At 38.1% G+C, this 21458-nt stretch overlaps 1 long non-coding RNA gene and 1 pseudogene across 1 annotated transcript; both read right to left on the reverse strand.

The window, feature by feature from the left end:
- Positions 1-1805: 1805 nt before the first annotated feature.
- LOC117085306 overlaps positions 1806-21458 on the reverse strand; it is a 32665-nt pseudogene continuing 13012 nt past the window's right edge.
- LOC117085313 lies at positions 15549-19596 on the reverse strand. Its single transcript, XR_004437914.1, has 3 exons — positions 17933-19596; positions 16453-16460; positions 15549-15894 (listed from the first exon to the last, which is right to left on the reverse strand). It is a non-coding gene; the product is annotated as an uncharacterized LOC117085313 (long non-coding RNA).

The raw sequence follows: 21458 nt of genomic DNA on the forward strand, positions 1-21458 counted from the left end.
AAATCTGCAGTTGCATGCAAAAGAGCATTGAATAACAAAGGAAAGAAAGCAAAAGCCTTAACAAAATGAAGGAGTCCTGATGTTTTACTGCACACCGCAACCCTTTCAAAAGCATGTTATGAGCATGTTTTTAAACAGCCTTTTTGAAGTTACTAACTCATGATTACAAGGTTCACTTTCCTCGACTCCTGAGCTTCCAGAGGTCTCCCCTCCGCTTCCTGAGTATCATGAGGATCCTCTCACACAGCGATTCTCAGAAAAGGCCTTATAGTTTTGTATAAAATCAAGCCTGCAAATGTGAGATATTCAGAAGCTGGGATGTGGGTTTCCCAGCCTCTGAGTGAACACCTCCCTCCTGTCTTGAAGGGCTTTTAAGAAAACTTTCAAAATAGACTTTATTTTATTTATTTATTTATTTATTTTGAGACGGAGTCTCGCTGTGTTGCCCAGGCTGGAGTGCAGTGGCGCGATCTTGGCTCACTGCAAGCTCAGCCTCCCGGGATCACACCATTCTTCCTCAGCCTCCTGAGTAGCTGGGACTACAGGCACCTGCCACCACGCCTGGCTAATGTTTTTGTGTTTTTAGTAGACACGGGATTTCACTATGTTGGCCAGGATGGTCTCGATCTGCTGACCTTGTGATCCACCCGCCTCAGCCTCCCAAAGTGCTGGTATTACAGGCGTGAACCACTGCGCCTGGCCTAGACTTTATATTTTTAGAGCAGTTTTAGATTCACAGCAAAACACAGTGGAAAATACAGAGTTCCCGTATGCCCCTCCCCCCACATATGCACAGCCTCCCCCACTATCAACACCCCCAGCTAGAGTGGTATGTTTGTTATAGTTGAGGAACTTACATGGACACATTATCACTCAAAGTCCATAGTTTACATTAGGGTTCACTCCTTCTATTGTCTGTACAGTTTTTATTTCTGTACAGCCTTTATTTCTAATACGTCTCTGGTCCTATTTTACACAACAAGTTTTTCCAGAGAGATAGGGTGGAAATGGGATGGGACTGGGGTAGAAATCTACCAACTTTTCTCTCTGTATTTTCCTCCTTCCTTCATTAGATTTATCCAAGTTTGGCATAGTGGAAATTCCTTCTAGAATCTGGCCGTTTGCTAAGTAATATTAGTAGTTTCCAGCCCTGCTAAAATGTTTTTTTGTGTGAGTTCTCGCATAGCATTTCAAGAAGGCCTAAGAGGAGAATGAATCAGGGATTGCTAGCTGTCCACCAACAAAGCTTGGAAGTTCCTTTAACTCTTTCACAGAGATAGAGAGTCCCTCTGTACCTATTTTTATGCTGTTCCCACCTTCTCGTTTTTCTTGGCAATTTCCTGCTTATCTTCCAAGACTCAGCTCACCTGTCTATCCTCTCCATACGAAGACTTTCCTGAACTCCTAGGCTGAATGTCTTACATTGTTCTGTTTCAATCTCTATTTTCACACCTGTTTACTGAGTCCTAGATTATGGGGAAACACCATTATTCATCTTCAATCCTTATCCCATGGCAAATTGCGTCTGGAAACTCTAGTAGATGTCTTATTAAGGGTGACCTTTGTCCTGGGAGAAGACCACCCCCATTAATTACAGAGGGATTTGAATATCCAGCATTGGAATATGGGACGGGATGACAGAGTGCTGTAGTGCTCCCTTATTTTTAATTCTGATTATACATTATTGTTTCATATGTAAAAAGTGAGAACATCTACTTATGTTAACCTAGACAGGACTTTATTAAAATGCTCTCTTTAAAAAAAATTAGGAACAGAAATGATTTCTTGAAAATCCATTCCTTTTATTGATTTTATTAATGTTGTATAGAAATATAAAGTTTCACACACCATACTTTTACTAACAAATGTAAATGAGAACAAATTACTTTTGAACAATTAAAATAACCAAATATTGATAATTTTCAATAAAGTATATTTTGAAATAATTTTGAAGCCATGAAAGACTAAAATTCACTTTATGATAAAATAAATCATATTCTCTCATAATGTAATCATTTATTTTTCTTAAAAAAGAAACCACCCAATAAGAGTTTAATTCATTAGGAAATTTTCAGCATTTCTAAATGCAATAGAGTGTTTCTACTATATTTCCTGGCATCATTCCTTTCCTTAGCACTTATCTTCACACTGGAAGAGGTGAACCAGGTGATTATGCCCCCTGCGGGGGCTGGTTCTGCCTCTCAACAGTGACTTGGCATGGCAATTAGGTTCAAAATTACCTATGTTTACCCTAAAGATTTCTTCAGAGCTGTCAGTCTTCCTAAAACTTCCTAAAACTACCCTAGCAAATACTTTTTCCTTTCTGCAATACTGTTACTCAAACCACTGTATTTAACCCATTCTGAGCTTTCCATTCTCTGTTAACAATTTCTCAGGTGCTCATGAAGTTTTAAAGGACAAGACTCCTCTCAGAAGCACATACTACTCAGAAGCTCAAAGCAAATTAGGTTATTTTACAATCCTTGCTACATGCCAGAAAATGAGGATTGAGTAAGTAATTTTCCTCATTTGAAAAGGAGAAAAAAAGTACAAAAAGAGATTGAGTGATTTTTTTTAACAATCCTCTACATTTATACTTGTACTTTAAGGACTAAAATGTACCATATAGTCTGATGCTCAAAACAAACTCTTTTTGAGAACAGACATCATTTTACAAATAAAGACACTGAGGCTCAGAGATATGAGTCACTGTCTAAGGTAATACAAATAGAAATCTATATTATTAGAACTTGAACTCAGGCTGGGTATAGCAGCTCATGCCTGTAATCCCAGTGCTTTGGGAAGCCAAGGCGGGACTCAAGAGCAGCCTGGCCAATATATTGAACAGCCTGGCCAATATAGCAAGAACCTGTCTCTACAAAGTATATTTTTAAAAAAATAGCCAGATGTGGTGACACACCCTTGTAGTCCCAGCTACTTGGGAGGCTGAGGTAGGAGGATCACTTGAGCTCAGGAGGCTGAGGCTGCAGTAAGCATCACGTCACTGGACTCCAGCATGGGTGACAGTGAGACCCTGTCTCTATAAATAATGATAATTAGTTAGAACTTGAACTCAAGTCCTTTGATTCCCAGCACACAGAGCCTTTCCTTGCCACACCACAGTGCCTCTTGCTAACCTGAACATGGTGAGGAGCAGTGCAGCAGTCTGTATACCACCAACCAAAACTTGACTCAATAGATGCTATGTAGATGCACGGAAGTCTGAGTAAAATGAATCCTATTATCTTGGAAAAGGAATCCATGTATCATTTTCAATGTTCTAGATAATCCTGATGTGCTTGATAAATGACAACTGGTATGTGAATAACCATAAAATTGCCATAATTATAAACAGAATTACAAATGATAATAGACTGGGGACAAGTTACTAAGCAATATGTTGAATATTAAAAGAGTTCACATGGGAATGTATATTATTGAACCTTCTGAAATGCATATTAAAGAACGATCTTGATTAAAATATCAATACAAAATGGTTTCAAGATTCTGAGTTTTTATAATACATTTTCCAATTTTCTTGTTTAAAAATATAAAAAATGATTTATTATATCATAATTTTTTTTTCACTCCAAAAACGGAGTTTTCTCTTGGAAAAACAATTACTTGCTAGTAGCTTCCTTTTAAGCATATTTTGGTTATTAGAAGGCCTTCACTGTGGGAGAAATCTTGTGAAAGAATTTATGACCTTGGGTATTGGCATTTCCAAAAATATAACCTGGAGGAGATGAGTAACTTGCTGGGCAAATTTCCTGTTTTTTTGGTGTGTACTCTACAGAGTACATGGTCACATCATCAAATGGAACAGAACTCTTAAAAGCAATATTTAAAGGTTTGCAACTCTCTGTTGGAATCAATTTGTGTGGGCTGAAAGTGAGAGCTGAAAGTGCTCAAACCATCAAATTTTCCATATGGGTTGGGAATCTGCTCCTGCTTCTTAATAAGTCCTTGACGACAATTTTCCCATGCTGGAAAATCTTCCTTCATAGTGCTTTTTCCTTGGAAAGGAAAATTGTTACTTCTTCTATGAGAATCTGGCCTGATGGAAACTACACGGTTGGCCTGATATGGAACGTAGTCAAGATGGCTTGTTCTGTTTAATAGCATGCTACCTGTAGGAGGCACATACTCTGGTACTTTCTTGATCTCAGGTGGTGGGATTTCCCATGGTTGAAAACATTCACAGAATTCAGTACTTCCTTCAAACCGAGCACTCTGGGTCACTCTGGTGTGTACAGGTCTGCAGATTTTTGCAGTTTCACCAATAAGACCCTGAAAGTCATACCGGTGAGTTGTGAGATCCTTAAAGCGTTGGTCAGTTGGTTTGCAAACTTCTTTTGGCCTTTCAAACTTGAGTTCAAGCTGATAAGGTATATAATCAAGGCGATGACTTGTAATGCCATTAAAAGGGGCTGTAGAACGTTTGACCACAGAGGAGGGTTTAAAGATTTGCCTAGGTTTTGTCTCCTGAGGAACAAAGTCATCCTGAAATGTAGTTGAATTTCCAAATTTCACAGTAGGGGGGTGGAAAGTTTGTTCTGGCTTATAAAGTTCACTTTTATGAAGGTCATAAGCTCTATAATCATCTTGAAAATTAAAACAAAGTAAAAACATTTTTAAATGCTGAAGAAAACAACCATCTTCTAAAAATCATAACTGATTTCTCTCATTGCCAAACATCTTTCCATTTCCTTTAGAAATCTAAACAATAGTATCAGAATAGTTTCTCTGATTCCTTTCAGATTTGTTCTTTTTCTTCATTTCCACCTTCCTCTACCCATCTCCTCACTTTAATAGATATAACTTTCCACTTTCAGATTCATCTGATTACATAACAAAGGAAAAGCATATCTGAGCCTGATTGTGGATAGTTCTTGAAAGTCAAAAGGACTGTGTTGTAGGTGAGGACAGAATTTAGGAGATAATGGTTGTATTCCTAGGAAGTGTTTGGGATTTTAAGTACAACTCACAGAATGCTAAGGTATGTCTAAAATCCAGGGCTTGAAATAAAATCAAGTGCCCTCACGTGTGGACAAAAGTAATACAGATATTACTCCTTGCTTTGGGGAGATTCATCAAAGGAGAGAAAGTTTTAATTCTGGTATACTCTAGGAAGCTACAGAAAGAACTCCTTGAGCAAAGATACAGGGTAACCTGCGCTATCCCAGAAAGCTCTCTGGCTTCAACTTTCCCTCATGAAATGGACTTTAAAGCATTCCCAAAAGATAGAGGGCCATCAAGAGGCCAGAGGCCTTAACTGAATGCCTTCAAAGGTGTTTGAAATTGTAGAATTTGAAGTGACCATCAGAGCAAAGATCTGGGATTTGGAAGTTAAATAACCTTAAGCCTACTTCCTGCAGTTTACCTAGACTGTGGAGCATTTTAGTTCACTCTCGTGTCTACAGAGTGATGACTTGTAATACCATTACAAGTTGGTAATGGTACACTTCACTAAAACTGAAATGTTTATATTTCAACTAAAGATTATTTGTGTTTTCTATTTCTAGATGAGGAAGATAATAAGCTAGGAAATACCATAAAATTGACTTCAGTTCAAAATATGTATTTCTAAATACCAAAAATTAATTTATAAAAGACAGAAATTTATTTATAAGATAACATACTAAAATCAGAACTATTGGGGACCATGCCGGGGGTGGTGGAGAATGAACAGACACAAGAGACAAAGACAAACAGAGAACATGGCGGCCATGCCTAGAGCCTCCGCCTCACTTTATTTATACTCCATAAATCCCACGTCAGCAAAAATAACACAATGCAAAACAAACTTTCTGCACCCAGATATAACCTTCTGCTTAGTTCCTTGTTTCTAAGTTCTTTCTTATTTTGTCTGCCTTCTTGGCGCCTACTAGAGTTCATTAAAAGTTCAACTAGAGACTGTCCTTGACTACTAGAGTTCATTGAAAGTGCAACTAGCTAGAGATACTGCCCTTGAGCCTTATCTATTCTTAGCATATTATTTTCAATGGCCCCTGCATTTCCCCCTTTTTGTTTTGCCTCAATCCTAGAAAGGTAGCCCATACTTGTTCCTGTTTTCCTTTGTTTTTGGATGCGACAGACAGAGCATCGGATCACCATGAAAAGTAAACCCAATCTGAGCGCCCAAAGCAAGATACTTCCAGAGATGGTAGAAATCCATGTTTTCGTCTGGGTCCATGGGTTAAGGGCAGCAAAACTTTGACCCAGCTCCTGCAAGGTAGAGGCCCCGGACAATACATGGAATTGTTGTCGAAATGCTTCAGAAATGTTTTGAGTGAGTTCTTGGATGTCCAAACTAATATTTTTATGGCCTATTAATAATCTTCGGATTTTGGTCCAATTCTGAGAAACATTAAAAGGCACAGGTGTTATGCAAAATTGAGTGGAGTTCCAATCACATTGCAATGTTATTCGAGTACTGAGGACAGTGAGCTGACCTCCAAGCCACGTTAAGGCTTGCTCCACGTTGTCCAATCTTTCAGCGAGTTGAGAGTCAATGTTCCGTTATTGAAGCCACAACCGATGAGATTGCTCATGCCATTGCTGCACAAATTCAGCATTTTGTATGCTTTGATGTAGAGCGAGTCCTGCCACGGCTGCAGTGGAGGCGATGGTGACAAGGCCCATTACTGAGGCGACTATAAGTCCAAGGGCACGACGGGTCCGCTGGAGGGAAGTCCAAATATAAGTTTCAAGAGGTGATGCCCCCCACGGTCGCGTAAGGTTGACAGGTAGCCAAATTTCCTTACGAGCCCTGAGGATATAAATATCCCCAGTAAAGTTGTGCCACCAGGAATGATTGAGGCAAGACAGAAATGTACACGTATCTGTACAATTAACAATTCCCATATCATTATCCCATGTTAAATTCCCCACTAACAATAGGTAAGGCTTTCGGACACAACCAATAATATATCGGGAGATATTCCGATGTAATTGAATATGAAAGGGGTTATTCGGGTTAGAAAGATTAAGGGACATATTCCCCACAAAAGTACTAATGGCATCACCTGCAGCTAATAACTTCCAAAGATGACTTTGTACCTGTAAAGAGTATCTAAGATGAGGCATAGGTGGTGACAAGCCTCCTTCACGCCATACCAAAGTTTCATTACCGTCAGCAGCAATACTTTTATTTACCCGGTGCCATTTCAAAGGTATGTGACTAAATTTTGTTTGAAAATCACCGTGCACATTCCAATCAATTACTTGCAGCCCATTATATTCTAATAAAATCCGGGGCTTAGTTCCCCGACAATGTTGCCACTCCAATACCTCAATATTAGGGGAAACCTCTGGAATAGGACAAAAAGGTAAGGAACTAGGAATAGTCTCATTAATATATACAGTATGATTATAATGAAAACTTTTAGTTATAATAATAACAGTATTGGCAGCCACATGGCTGATTATAGCGAACAGCCCAAGCTTCATGCGATTTCTGGAGACAATGAGGACTATTTCCCATGCAAATCAGAAGTCCTTCCACTCCAAATTGGTATGTGCTGTTTATTATTCCCGTTTCCTATTCTATGTTGTCCTTGTCCATATAGGGGGACGGCATCCAAGTAGTGTCATTGGTGAAAACCTTAACTTCTGCCTCCCCCCAGGCGACTCCCTGATACAAGGGTGGAAAGGGAATATAAGTCCAATATTCATACAAAGCCTCACTAAGGGAAATAAGTCCCCCGCTGAGGCACATCCAACAAAGGAAGACATGCATGCTGAGTCCAGTTTTCTTTTCAACAGGGTTTCAATCGCCTTGTAGGAAACCACTCAGGTCTGCTCCCTGTAAGGACAAGAGCATAGCCCCGTCCCTGTTTTAGAACTTGCCCCTGAGCATACTTACCTTCTTCATTAGGATACTAAACCTTTAAATTGTCGGCGGGGACTATCGCCGAGGGAGGTGAGGAAAGATGAGTTACGGCAGCGGAGTCCTGCAATTGTCTCCATTGATTCAAAAAATTTAAGGTAAACAAAACCTTTAAAATCTGATTTCTGGGGGACTCATTTCCCCCTTTTTATTTTAGCAGTTGAGTTTTTAAGGTTAAATTTGCGTGCTCAATGATGGCTTGACCTTGACTGTTGCCCGGGATACTGGTGAGATGTTGAATATTGTATTGCTGTAAGAAAACTTGTAACTTACAAGAAACATAGGCAGGGGCATTATCAGTTTTAAGTATTAGAGGAATGCCCATGATGGTGAAACAAGCTAAGAGATGAGTAATAACAGAATCAGCTTTTTCAGATGGCAAAGGCTGATTGAAAATGAGAGAAAGTATCAATGGTATGATGAACATACTTTAATCGTCCAAAAGAAGGGATGTGTGTGACATCCATTTGCCAAATCTGATTAACTTGAGTACCTCGCGGATTAACCCCAGGATGGAAAGATGGAATGCTCAAAGGAGCACAAGAAGGACAAGCTCGAATAAGAGAACGAGCTTGTTTACGAGTTAAATGAAATCGTCGTTGAAGGCCAGAACTATTAGTGTGATGTAGAGCATGTTCTTGTTCTGCAGCCTGTAGGTGGCCGATTAAAAGCGAATCAATCTGAGCATTACCATGAACTAACGGTCCAGGAAGTTGAGAATGAGAACGAAGATGAGTGATGAATAAAGGAGCTTGACGTTGGCTCAAAGTAGAAGACAACAAAGAAAAGAGTTTTTGAAGAGAATAAGTAGCACAAAGAGGTAGAGTGGCTTGAGAAATATAAGCAGTAACATACACGGTGTATTGAGAATCACTAACAATGGTACAACTGGTGGAAGGGAAATCAAGTAAGACCATGAGAATAGCAAACAGTTCTCCCTGTTGCACCGAGGGATAAGGATAAACTGTAACTCGAGATTGATGAACACTCCAATATCCAGCTTTACCATTGCTACTAGCATCAGTAAAAAAGGTAGGGCCTTGAACAGGAAATAAAGATATTGGTGAGAAAGGCAACACAGAATGCTGTCTAAAAAATGAAAAGATCGGAGACTTAGGATATTGGGTAGAAAATTGTCCGACAAATGAGGCACAAGCAACTTGCCAAGAATCAGAAGTGGCAAGAAGATAAGTAATCTGACTATGAGTGAATTGAGAGATAATGAAGGAAGGATCTCCTCCCCAGAGTTGTCGACAGCGATGCCGTCCTTTGATGATCAATTCAGCCAAACGATCGATATAAGTAGTCAAGCGTTTAGATGTTTTGTTGGATAAAAAAATCCATTCTAACGGCCGATTTGTTTGATGAATCATACCTGTAGGAGAATGTAAAGTATGAAATAAACAAAAGGAAAGGGGAACGTCAGGAAGAATATAATGTAGATGGGCCTTTTGAAGTTGTTCTTCTACAAGCTGGAGTTCCTGTAAAGCCAAAGGAGTTAAATGACGTGAGCTGTCCAAGTGACTGTCTCCTTCTAGAATAGAAAAAAGATGTTGTAACTGATACGTTGGTATTCCTAAAACAGGACGCATCCAATTAATATCTCCTAAAAGCTTTTGAAAGTCATTTAATGTTTTTAAATGATTGCGTCGAATTTGAATCTTTTGGGGTCGAATATTTCGCACTCCCAAGGTATAACCTAAATATTGAATAGGAAAATCTATTTGAATTTTTTCTGGGGCAATATTAAGTGAGTATAAAGAGAGCTGCGTTCGTAAGGATGTAAAAGCATCTTGCTGCTCTTTTTTGGTGGGTGCAGCAAGAAGAATGTCATCCATATAATGATATAAAAGAACAGAAGGATGACATTTTCGAACAGGATTCAGAGCCCGATGGACAAATTCTTGACACAAGGTAGGGCTGTTTAACATACCTTGAGGTAAAACCTTCCACTGATATCGAGAAAGTGGCTGAGAATTTTAAAAATAGGGACAGAGAAGGCAAAACGCTCACAATCCTTTTGATGCAAAGGAATAGAAAAAAAACAATCTTTTAAATCAATAACCATAAGTAACCAATCTTGAGGAATCATAGAAGGGTTAGAAAGGCCAGGTTGTAAGGATCCCATGGGTTGAATACATGCATTAATGGCACGAAGATCTGTCAATAGTCTCCATTTACCATTTTTTTTCTTAATCACAAAGACAGGGGAATTCCATGGAGAAGTACTAGGTTCTATATGACCTAGGGATAATTGTTCCTGAACTAAGTTTTCCAAAGCCTCAAGCTTCTCACGTGTTAAAGGCCACTGTTCAACCCATACAGGAATATTAGTTTTCCATGTCAAGGGAAGGGCTTGAGGCTGCTGAACAGTGGCTACATGTTTAAAGATTTTTCAAGGGGATTGTAGCCCATGCGGAACATCATATTCTTGGCAGAATTAGAGACATGAGGATTAGAAACAAAAGCTCCAAATTGTTGCAATAAATCTCGCCCCCATAAATTTAGGGCAATAGGAACAATATAAAACTGAACTTGGACCACTTGGCCATCCAGCCCTCGGCAATTTAAGGATTGAGAACTTTGATACACCTCAGAGGCGGAACCTAATCCTGTAAGAGAAACAGCAACAGGCTGTTTAGGCCACTGCAAAGGTCATTGATCAGAGGCAATAATGGAAACGTCAGCTCCAGTGTCGACCAAGCCCTGAAAAATTTGTCCCTCTACTTTGAGGGGAAACAAGGGTTTTTGTTGAGTTACTAAAGTTTCCCAAAAAATATGTTTACCCGTGCTTCCAAAACCTCCGGTTCTTTCTTGACTCCGTGAAGGAAACTGAAAATAGGGTAGTACAAGGAGTTGTGCAATTCGGTGCCCCTCTTTCAGGGATATAGGTTTATGAGCCTGAGCCATAATTTGAATTTCCCCTTTATAATCAGAATCTATAACACCCAAATGAACTTGTAAACCCTGTAAAATGCTACTACTGCGTCCTATAAGCAATCCAACAGTATGTGGAGGTAATGGCCCAAAAACACCTGTAGCCAATTTAACAACTCCCATTTCTGGGGTGAGTTCAACAGCCGGTAAAATCGCCACATCAGCAGTGGCGCTACAGGAAGTAGCAGAGAAAAGTTGAGCTAATGAAAATTGGGGGTTAACATTGGCTGACTGGCCTGCTGATGCTGGACCCCTGAGCTGACTGGAAATTGCAAATGAAGAGGGCTTGTATTGTTGTTGGGGCCCCAAGCTGAATGGTCCCTCTACAAGTTTCCCAATCTGGAGGTGAGAGAACTACCGTTTTTGTCCACTTTAGAGTGACATTCATTAGTCCGGTGTCGCCCTTTGCCGCAACGACAACAGGGCTCAGTAGGAAGCTTTTTAAATTCTACTTTGGAGGAGTCACTCCTATTAGATAACTTATGGCACTCCTTTTTAAAATGACTGGTCTTTCCACATTGGAAGCAAACTCCCTTTTTTCCCATGAATGCCTTAGATAAAGCTCCAGCAAACAACTGAGTGTTGTAGGCAGCCCCTCCCACTCCTGCACAGGCTCTAATAAAATCTTCTATTTGTAAGTTTCCAGCAGCCTTTAGAGGATGCAACAACCTCTGACATTCCTGATTAGCATTCTCAAAAGCTAGTGTGGTTACCAGTATTTGGCTTGCAGCCCCACTACCCACAGTCTTTATTACAGCATCTTGGAGCCGAGCCACAAAGTCAGGATAAGGTTCATTTGCACCCTGCAAAATCTTAACAAAAGACACGGCAGTTTTTCCTGATGGTTCTACTTTACACCAAGCCTTTAAAAAAAAGTGCTTTAACTTGTGATAATGCCACGTCCTCAAGTCCAGATTGAGCCGCTATGGTAGCAAACTGACCAGTGCCTGTTAATTGCTCCTCTGTAGGTCCTGGAGGATTTCTAGCGGCATTGTGGCGGGCCTGCTCTTTGGCATCTTCCAGCCACCAACTGCGTAGCTGAAGCCATTGAGAGCGGTCCAAAACAGCCTTCCCCAAAGTCTCCCAATCAAGAGGCAAAAACAAATTCTCAGAGGAGAAAGAATCTAGAAGCCCCATGACAAAAGGAGATTGAGGGCCATAATTAGCAACAGCTGCCTTCATTTCTTTAAGAAATTTAAATGGAAGAACATTATACTACACATTTATACCCCCTTGAGGAAATTGGTCATTAGGACCAAAAGGTTGCCTAATAATGGGGAACAATTGTAGAGGATCCTCATCCTCTTGAGAATCCAATACCTTAATTACAGCTTTAGCAGTAGAAGTGGGAACAGCAAAAACCGTGCCTGAATGAGGCAGCACTTCCACCGGCGGCGGTGGTGGTGGAAAACTATCCACCTCCTCCGCCTTAGGTACTGATGGGGGTGGATGAACCACGGGAAAAGTAAAAACAGGAGTGGGTGGAGGAGAAGGTTGAGGGGGAGATAACTGCAATTGTAAAATTTGTTGTAACAATTGAACAATCGGCTGAAGCTCCTTTTGAATTTCTGATTCCTTTTCATGAGACACATTATCACACAAAGGACCTTCTCCTTCAGTTACAGAATTATCTAAAGGAGGGGAAATGGCTATCAGAGACTTCAAAGACTCCTCATCCCCGCCTTCCCCCTTTTCAGAGTCTGTCTCTAAGAGCTCCAAAGCCTGAGTAATAGAGGCACAAAGGGCCCACAAAGGTGCTGACATTACATCGCCGCGCTGATGAGCTTGACGAAGGGTCTTAACAACCTGTTGCCACTCTCGCTTATTTAATTGTACTTCAGTTTGATATTGAAACCAAGAGCAATGTTGTTCCACATGAGCAAACAATTTCCGCAAAGTTCTCTCTTTTGTATCAACCCCAATCGAAAGTAAAAGCCCTTGTAATAATCTTAAACATTCTGAGGCCAAGGAACTGGAATTCCCCATAATGAAAGCTTAAGAAGGTTCCCCTTAACAATTCCCGGGTTTTACCTGCTCCTGGGGGTTCCCCTTCTTGTTCCCCACTACTCACCCTGTGCACCCTGCTCGCTGCGCCACTTATTGGGGACTGTGCCGGGGGTGGTGGAGAATGAACAGACACAAGAGACAAAGACAAACAGAGAACATGGCGGCCATGCCTAGAGCCTCCACCTCACTTTATTTATACTCCATAAATCCCACATCAGCAAAAATAACACAATGCAAAACAAACTTTCTGCACCCAGATATAACCTTCTGCTTATTTCCTTGTTTCTAAGTTCTTTCTTATTTTGTCTGCCTTCTTGGCGCCTACTAGAGTTCATTAAAAGTTCAAGTAGAGATACTGTCCTTGACTACTGGAGTTCATTGAAAGTGCAACTAGCTAGAGATACTGTCCTTGAGCCTTATCTATTCTTAGCATATTATTTTCAATGGCCCCTGCAAGAACTAAAGTCTATGCAGTATTTACAGGAAAGATCAAACCTTGAAAACTTATTATGTGGATATCTTCTTCAAAGAGATAAAATGTTTATCCATTTCTGCCAAAATGGCCAACTTTTGGACTAAATGATCCAGTTACTGATGTTTGGATGAGAGAGGGCACCTGACTCAAGAATAGGCGACCTTTAGGCCAGCAGAGACCTTGAAGACAAACTGACAGAAAAGATGAGCTAGATCAATCATTCTTATTCTTGTAAACCTAAAATTGAAAATAATGAGTAAGATAGAAATGGAAGAATTGAAAAGGACACCAGGAGGTAGTGCTGAAAGAGCCATGGAAAGCTGAAGTTATATTCAAAACAGACCTGTAAAGAAACAGAAATGATAACTAGGCAGAGGTGGCCAGTTAGTAAAGTGGCAATCAGAGCAGATAAGTGAAGGGAAGTGAAGGTGCTGTGAGGGAAATCATGTAGCTCATTGCGGAGATGAAGGGAAAAGCTCTTCCTTGAAGCTCCCTGGCACCTGATAGTTTTCCATTTTCAGTTCACCTGAAGCTTTACCAGAGTCTTTTTTTTCTTGAGGTACCATGAGGGAATCTCTCTTTTTTGCAAACTAAAGTATAAAAGTATAACACCATGTTTCACTAGCTAAAAGAAATCACAGATGTTATTAAAGATCTACAGTTCCACACAATCATATAGGGAGAATTCTTGCTACCACACAAGAGAAAAAAGATTTTCATTATAAGAGAGTAAACAGAAGACAATATTTTCCCTCACCAAACCAGCTTTGGTTTTCAAAATGGAAGCAAGAATTTGGGCACTGAGAGATGGATGTAATAGTGTACAATAGTATGAATGTCAGTTCTAGCTAATTGCAGAAAATTGATTTTCTCCCTATAAATATGCCTAAGTTCATATACCTGGAATACTTATTATCTGTTCTGGATATTTATTGATAACATTCTAGCAATACCTTTAAAACACCATAATCTTTATCATGTGTTTTTAGTGTTTCATGATACTTAAGGAAAAAACAAACATTTAGTAATTTGCTGTTTAATTTCCAATATTTGGGGATTTTTCTATATTTTTTTCTATTATTGATGTCTAATTTAATTCTGTTATGATCAAAAACACACATTGCATGATTTCAATTCTTTTATATTTGTTAAGTTTGTTTTATGACTCCAAATATAGTTTATCTGGATGAAGCTTTCATGTGCACTTGAAAAGAATGTGTATTCTGTTATTGTTGGCAGAAGTGCTTTACAAATGTCAATTTGGACAAATTGTTGATAGTGTTGTTCAGGTCTTTATATTCTTACTTATTACCTGTTTATGTTCTACAGATTACTTAAAGAGAGTGTTGAAGTCTCCAACTACAAATGCATATTTTTACATTTCTTCTGTTAGTATTTTAATTTTTTGCTGCGTTGTATATTTGAAGCTTAGAATCTTGTGTTTGGGAAGTGGAAGGTGGGTGTGTGGTGGTTTCTCTGTTGTCCCAGTCCAGCTTCAGTCTTAGGCAGGCCCTGTGCCCCTGGGTCTCAAAAGCAGGGCTCTCTCAGTGCACCTGCCCCTTCACTTGATGTAGTAGGTCTCTAATTGTTGGTCCCAAGACAGTTTCCTGTTCTTTCTTCATTTTCAAGGTTCAGTTTTGTTTTGCTCCTTGTTGTTGTTTTTCTTTATCTTTCATCAAGTGGCAATACATCTTCACCTATTCATTGGGGCTGTCACAGTGATGCCTCTCCTGCAGTGGATATTAATCCATTTTTGTTCTGTAGGTTAGAGGCATCCAAATGGAGCTGTCTGCTTTTTTTTTTTTTTCCTTCTTTGCAACAACAACCATTCTTCTCTCCATGCCTGCACTATGAAGGAAACTTTCTGTGGTCTCCAGCCTTTCTCCCAATCTTTCTGATGATCACACAGTGAACATCCATAGGGAACAGTCTATGAGTCGTTTTGAACTGCCCCTTTAGTGTCTGAAGTTCTCAGAGCTTCTATGCTCTCACAGTAGCTCACACTCAAGTCTTTAGTAATTAAATATGTAAATTAATTATTTTATACACTTGTGTAACAGCTAGTCTTCATCCCACGCCCAGCTTTGGGTGAAACAGTGCTTGCCTCCTGTCTCAACTGGGTGGAAGTTGTTTTTCGTTAAATGTCAGGCTAATTGGTTAACCTGTGATCTCAGCTTTCTAAAGGATTTTCATACACAGTTATGATTTTGTAGATTAGCTGGCTTTTTCTTATTCATATGTTGGGAATATAATCTTTCTGGCCTTCTGCATCCTACACAGAATCTGAAAATTCTGGATTTCTTTAAGGCGAGGTTTAAAATTACACCTTGAATTCTACAAATTCAATTTCCTTTACAGATATAGGGCTATTTTGACTTTTTATTTCTTCTTGAGTTACTTTTGGTAAATTGTATTTTTGAAAAAATTTATCCATTTTATGTAAGTTGTAAATTATTGGCATTTTTTAAAAATAATATCTTTTAATGTGTGAAAAATCAATCTTTGAGTTTTAATCACAATATTTTGTTCATTTACACTTAATGTAATGATCTAGCTTGGCTTAAGTTGACTGTATTGCTATTTGCTTTTGATTTTTCCCTCCTTTGTTTCCATAACCCTTATTTCCTGCCTTCTTTTGTATTAATAAATGGCATTTATATTATTCTACTTTACTATTAGAATTTTTTCTATATTTTAAAAATAAAAAATGAATGACTTATTATGAGATTTTTCTGGCTCAAACGTAAATGGATATTTTTGCCACTTCTAGCATGGAAGAACCCATAAGCAATTTAATTCTCTCTAAATCCTCTCTCTTTTGTACTACTGTTCTAACATACTTTACTTTTATATTTGTGTAAAAATATAATATAGTAATTTTAAGTTGTCAACATTATTTTATATTTACCCACATATTTACTCTTTCTGTGTGCTTCATCCCTTCCTGCATTTCATGCTTCTATCTGGAATAAGTTTCCTTTTAACTGAAAAATGTCCTTTAATACTTTCTGTAGTAGGTATCGCAGCTTTTTCTTTTTTTGTCTGAAAATATTTTTACTTGGCTTTAACTTTTCAAGGCTATTTTTACTAGATATACAATTCTCAGGTTTGCTGGCTTTAAAATTCTAGATCCTTCTCACACCTTTAGCACTTTTAAAGTGTCATATCATTGCCATTTAACTTCCATAGTTTGTGTTGAAAAGTCACGTATCATTCTGTTTAAAAGTCAGATATAACTTTTTCTTTTTGTAGATAATGAATAGTTTTTCACTTGCTACTTTTAAGAATTTATCTTTACTTGGTTTTCAGAAGTTTGACAATAGTTGTCTAGGATGGTTTCCTATGTGTTTATTTTGGAGTTTGCTGAGCTTCTTGAATCTGTGGGCTGATTCTTTCAATTTTGGAAAAGTCTTGACCATTATCTCTTCAAATATCTCCTGATTCTTCATAGGCCTCATAATATTTTACTATGTGCTGGATGTTGTGTATAAGAGAATCATAAAAACTAAAATCAATGTTATTTTCAACAGGAGACAGTTTACTCTTTCCTATGTTAAAATATGGGGGAGATCACCTCATTCTTACCAGAATCAGAGCTAGATCAGTGCTCAATGGCACCTTTAGTTAGACATAGTCTTACTCTAGTTTCAAATGTCTCAAGAACAAGACTCAAGGTGTGTTTGTAGTAAGGCCCTCATTCTAGTGGAGCTTTGTCTCCTAAGCATTTACTCCCAAATAAGACTGTGGGATATTCCTCTGGAATTTTTCTGGCCCAGTCTCCCAGCACACCATGCCCCCTCCCCTACAAACACTCAGTGAATGTCTCACATTGAAAACCAGCCATGTATCTGAGGCTCTTCTAGATTTCAATTAGTCCTATCAGCCCAAATTCGAGTGTTCCACTGCTTTCCTTTTCCTCTACTAGAGTTTATCGGCTTATGCCAAGCTCAATCTTCAGCACAGGCCTAGGACTTGACAAGTGTTCCCAGAGAAGTAAATGGCTGGCCATATCAACTCACTGAGGAAGGGTTCCTAGCTCTCTGAAATTTTTGTATTTTGCTTCTACAGCTGTCTGATGTCCTTCCAAGAAGATTTTTAAAAATCTATACTTATGTCAAATCCCCTCAGCCTGGCACTCAAGGTTCTTCCCAAACTGATCTCAATCTACCTTCATAGAATTACACCCCAATCTCTCATCCCTGAAAATTTCTGGTCCTCACTATGTCTACTGAATAATTGTTTTATTTTTCTGATTCTACACCTTTTTACTCATTTCATACCAGTTTTCAGAATATCCCTCCTCTTTCTACATATCAATACCGACTAGTGTCTGATGCATTCCCAGGCTGGCCTGAAGTGATAACTTACCAAGTATAAACTCTTGAAGCACTGTTTGCTCCACTATTTTTGTAGTAAATAATGTCTTCCCCTGAGGATATCTCATTTTGGTGTCTAGTATGGCAATTTTACTTTTCATGCTATTGCTTTTTAAATTCTCAGTTATAAAGTTTCTTTTTATATAGTCAATTTTATTTTTAAATAAACACTGTATATATTTAAAATGTACTTGGTTTTTAATGTGTATACACACACAGTGAAATGATTACTAAAGTGAGAAACACATTCATCTCCTCACAGTAACCTGTGTGTGTGTGCATATGTGTGCGTCTGTGCGTGTGTGTGTGTGTGTGGTGTGAGCACCTGAAATCTATTCTCAGCAAATTTCCAGTATACAGTACAGTATTATTAATTATAGTCATGATGCTGTACATTAGATCTCTAGATTTACTCATCCTATACAACTTCAACTTTATACCTCTTGCCCAATATATCCCCATTTCCCCCACTTCCCTGTCCCTGGTAACCATCATTCTATCTTCTGCTTCTATGTATTCAACTCTTAGATTTATACATTATTATGCATATTATTACATAATATATAATAGAATATATGTGTACTATCTATATGTTCATACAAATATTTATACATCACATTTATTCATTCATTGATTGATGCACATTTAGGTTGTTTCTTATCCAGATTATTGTGAATAATGCTGCAGTAAATAAAAGTGAAGATATTTCTTTAAGATACTGATTTCATTTCCTTTGGGTATACACCAGAGAAGTTGCTGGATCACATGAAAATTCCATGTTTAATTTTTTGAGAAAACTTCATATTGTTTTCCATATAGCTATACCAATTTGCATTCAAACCAACAGAGTACAAGGATTGCTTTTTCTCCACATCCTCACCAACACTTGCTATCTTTTATCTTCTCTATAACAGACATCCTAACAGGTATGAGATGATATCTCATTGTGGTTTTGATTTGCATTTATCTGGTGATTGGTTGAGTATCTTTTCATATATCTATTGGCCATTTGTATGTCTTCTTTGGAAAAATGTTTATTCAGGTACTTTGGTCAATTTTTAATCCCCCCCTTTTTGTTTTTGCTATTGTCTATGTTCCTTATTTTTTAAAATATGAACCCCTTATATGATACATGGTTTGCTTATATTTTCTGCCAATTCATAGGTTCCAATTTTCTTTTGTTGATTGTTTCCTTGCCGTACAGACACTCTTTAGTTTGGATGAACCCATTTGTCTATTTTTACTTTTGTTACCTGTGTTTTGGGAGTCATATCCAAAAAAACCACTGGCAAGGTCAAAGTCAAGGACATTTCCCATGGTTTCTTCTAGGAATTTTATGGTTTCAGGTCTTGTGTTTAAGACTTCACTTTGAATTGATTTTTGTTTATGGAATAAGGCTCCAATTTCATTCCTTCACATGTGGATACTCAATTTTCCCCATACCATTTATTTCATTTATTTGAATTTCAGATTCAGGGATTATATGTGAAGGTTTACCACTTGGGTATATTATGTGATGCTGAGGTTTAGGCTTCTAATGATTCCATCATCCGATTAGTGAACAGAGTACCCAACAGGTAGTTGTTCAACCTTTGCATGCTCCCCTCCCTCTCTCCTTTTGGAATCTCCAGTGTTTATTGTCTCCATTTTTGTATCCATGTATACCTCATGTTTAGCTCCCACTTATAAGTGTGAACATTCAGTATTTGGTTTTCTGTTTCTGTGTTAAATTGCTTAGAATAATGACCTCCAGTTGTATCCTTATTCTTGAAATAACATGGTTTTATTTACTGCGGCTGCACAGTATTCCATTGTGTATATATACTGCATTTTCTTTGTATGATTCACCATTGATGGGCACCTGTGTTGATTCCATTTCTTTTCTATTGTGAAAAGTGCTACAATGAACATACAAGTGTAGACAGAATGATTTATTTTTCGTTGGTTATATACCCAGTAATGAGATTGCTTGATTGAATGGTAATTCTACTTTTAGTTCTTTGAGTAATCTCCAAACTGCTTTCCAAAGGGGCTGGACTAATTTGTATTCCCACCAACAGTACATAAGTGTTCCGTTTTCTTTGGACCCTCACCAGCATCATTTTTTTTTTTTTTTTTTTTACTTTTTAAATAATTGCCATTCTGACTGGTATGAGATGATATCTCATTGTGGTTTTCATTTACATCTCTCTGATGATAAGTGATGTTGAAAATATTTTCATGTGTTTGTTGGTTACTTGTATGTTTTCTTTCAAGAACTTTCTTCTCATGTCCTTTGCCCATCTTTTAATGTTATCTTTTCTTGTTGATTTATTTAACTTAGTTATAGATTCTGGATATTAGTCCTTTGTTGGATGCATAGTTTGTGAATATTTTCTATTATGTAACTTGTTTGTAACTTTGTTGATAGTTTTTCTTCCTGTGCAGAAACTCTCTAGTTTAAGACCCATGTGTCAATTTTTATTGCATTTGCTTTTGAGCACTTAAAATATAAATTCTTTGCCTAAGGCAATGTCTAGAAGAGTATTTCCTGGGTTTTCTTTTAGGATTTTTATAGTTTGGGGTCTTACATTTAAGCCTTTACTCCATCTTGAGTTAATTTCGGTATACAGTGAGAGGTAGGAGTCCAGTTTCATCCTTCTGTATATGGTTAGCCAGTTTTTCCAGCATCATTTATGGAATAGGGAGTCCTTTCGCCACTGTTTATTTTTGCCAATTTTGTTGATGATCAGGTGGTTGTAGGTGTCTGGCTTAATTTCAGGGGTCTCCATTCTGTTTCATTGGGCTATGTGTCTATTTTTGTACCAGTACCATGCTGTTTTGGTTAGTGTAGCTTTATAGTACAGTTTGAAGTTGGGAGATGTAATGCCTCTGGCTTTATTATTTTTGTTTAGGATTGTCTTGGCTATTCAGGCTCTTTTTGGGTTCCATACAAATTTTAGAATAGTCTTTCTCTAATTCTGCAAAAAAAAAAAAAAAAAAAAAATTATATTGGTAATTTGTAGATTGTTTTGTGTAGTATGACATCTTAAAGATATTGAATCTTCCTATACATGATCATAGAATGTTTTTCCATTTGTATAGTTTATGATTTCCTTCTCCTTACAGAGATCACTCACCTCCTTCGTTAGATGTATGCCCAGGTACTGTGAGTGTGTGTGGCTATTGTAAACGGGATTATGCTCTTGATTTGATTCCCAGCTTGAAGATTACTGGTGTATAGAAATGCTACTGATTTTTGTGCATTGATTTTTTTATCCTGAGACTTTGCTGAATTCATTTATTAGGTCTAAGAGTCTTTTGGTAGAATCTTTAGGGTTTCCCAGGTATAAATTACATTGTCAGTGAAGAGACATAATTTCCAACAGTAGCATTTCCAACACTACGTTAAATATGAGTGATAAGAGTGGACATCCTTTTCTTGTTCCAGTTCTCAAAGGGAATGCTTCCAGTTTTTTGTCCATTCAGTATGATGTTGGCTGTGGGTTTGTCATAGATGGCTCTTATTATTTTGAGGTATGTTCCTTTAATGCCTAGTTTTTTTGAGAGTTTTTATCATGAAGGGATGTTGGATTTTATCAAATGCTTTTTCTGCATCTACTGAGATGATCATATGATTTTTGTTTTTAATTCTGTTTATGTGGTGAATCACATTTATTGATTTGCATATGTGGGACAATCCTTGCCTCCCAGGAATAAAACCCACTTGACTGTGGTGAATTAACTTTTTGATGTGCTGCTGGATTTGGTGTGCTAGTATTTTCTGAGGATT

This window comes from Trachypithecus francoisi, unplaced genomic scaffold, assembly GCF_009764315.1.
Source record: "Trachypithecus francoisi isolate TF-2019V2 unplaced genomic scaffold, Tfra_2.0 Contig00539, whole genome shotgun sequence".
Classification (NCBI taxonomy): domain Eukaryota; kingdom Metazoa; phylum Chordata; class Mammalia; order Primates; family Cercopithecidae; genus Trachypithecus; species Trachypithecus francoisi.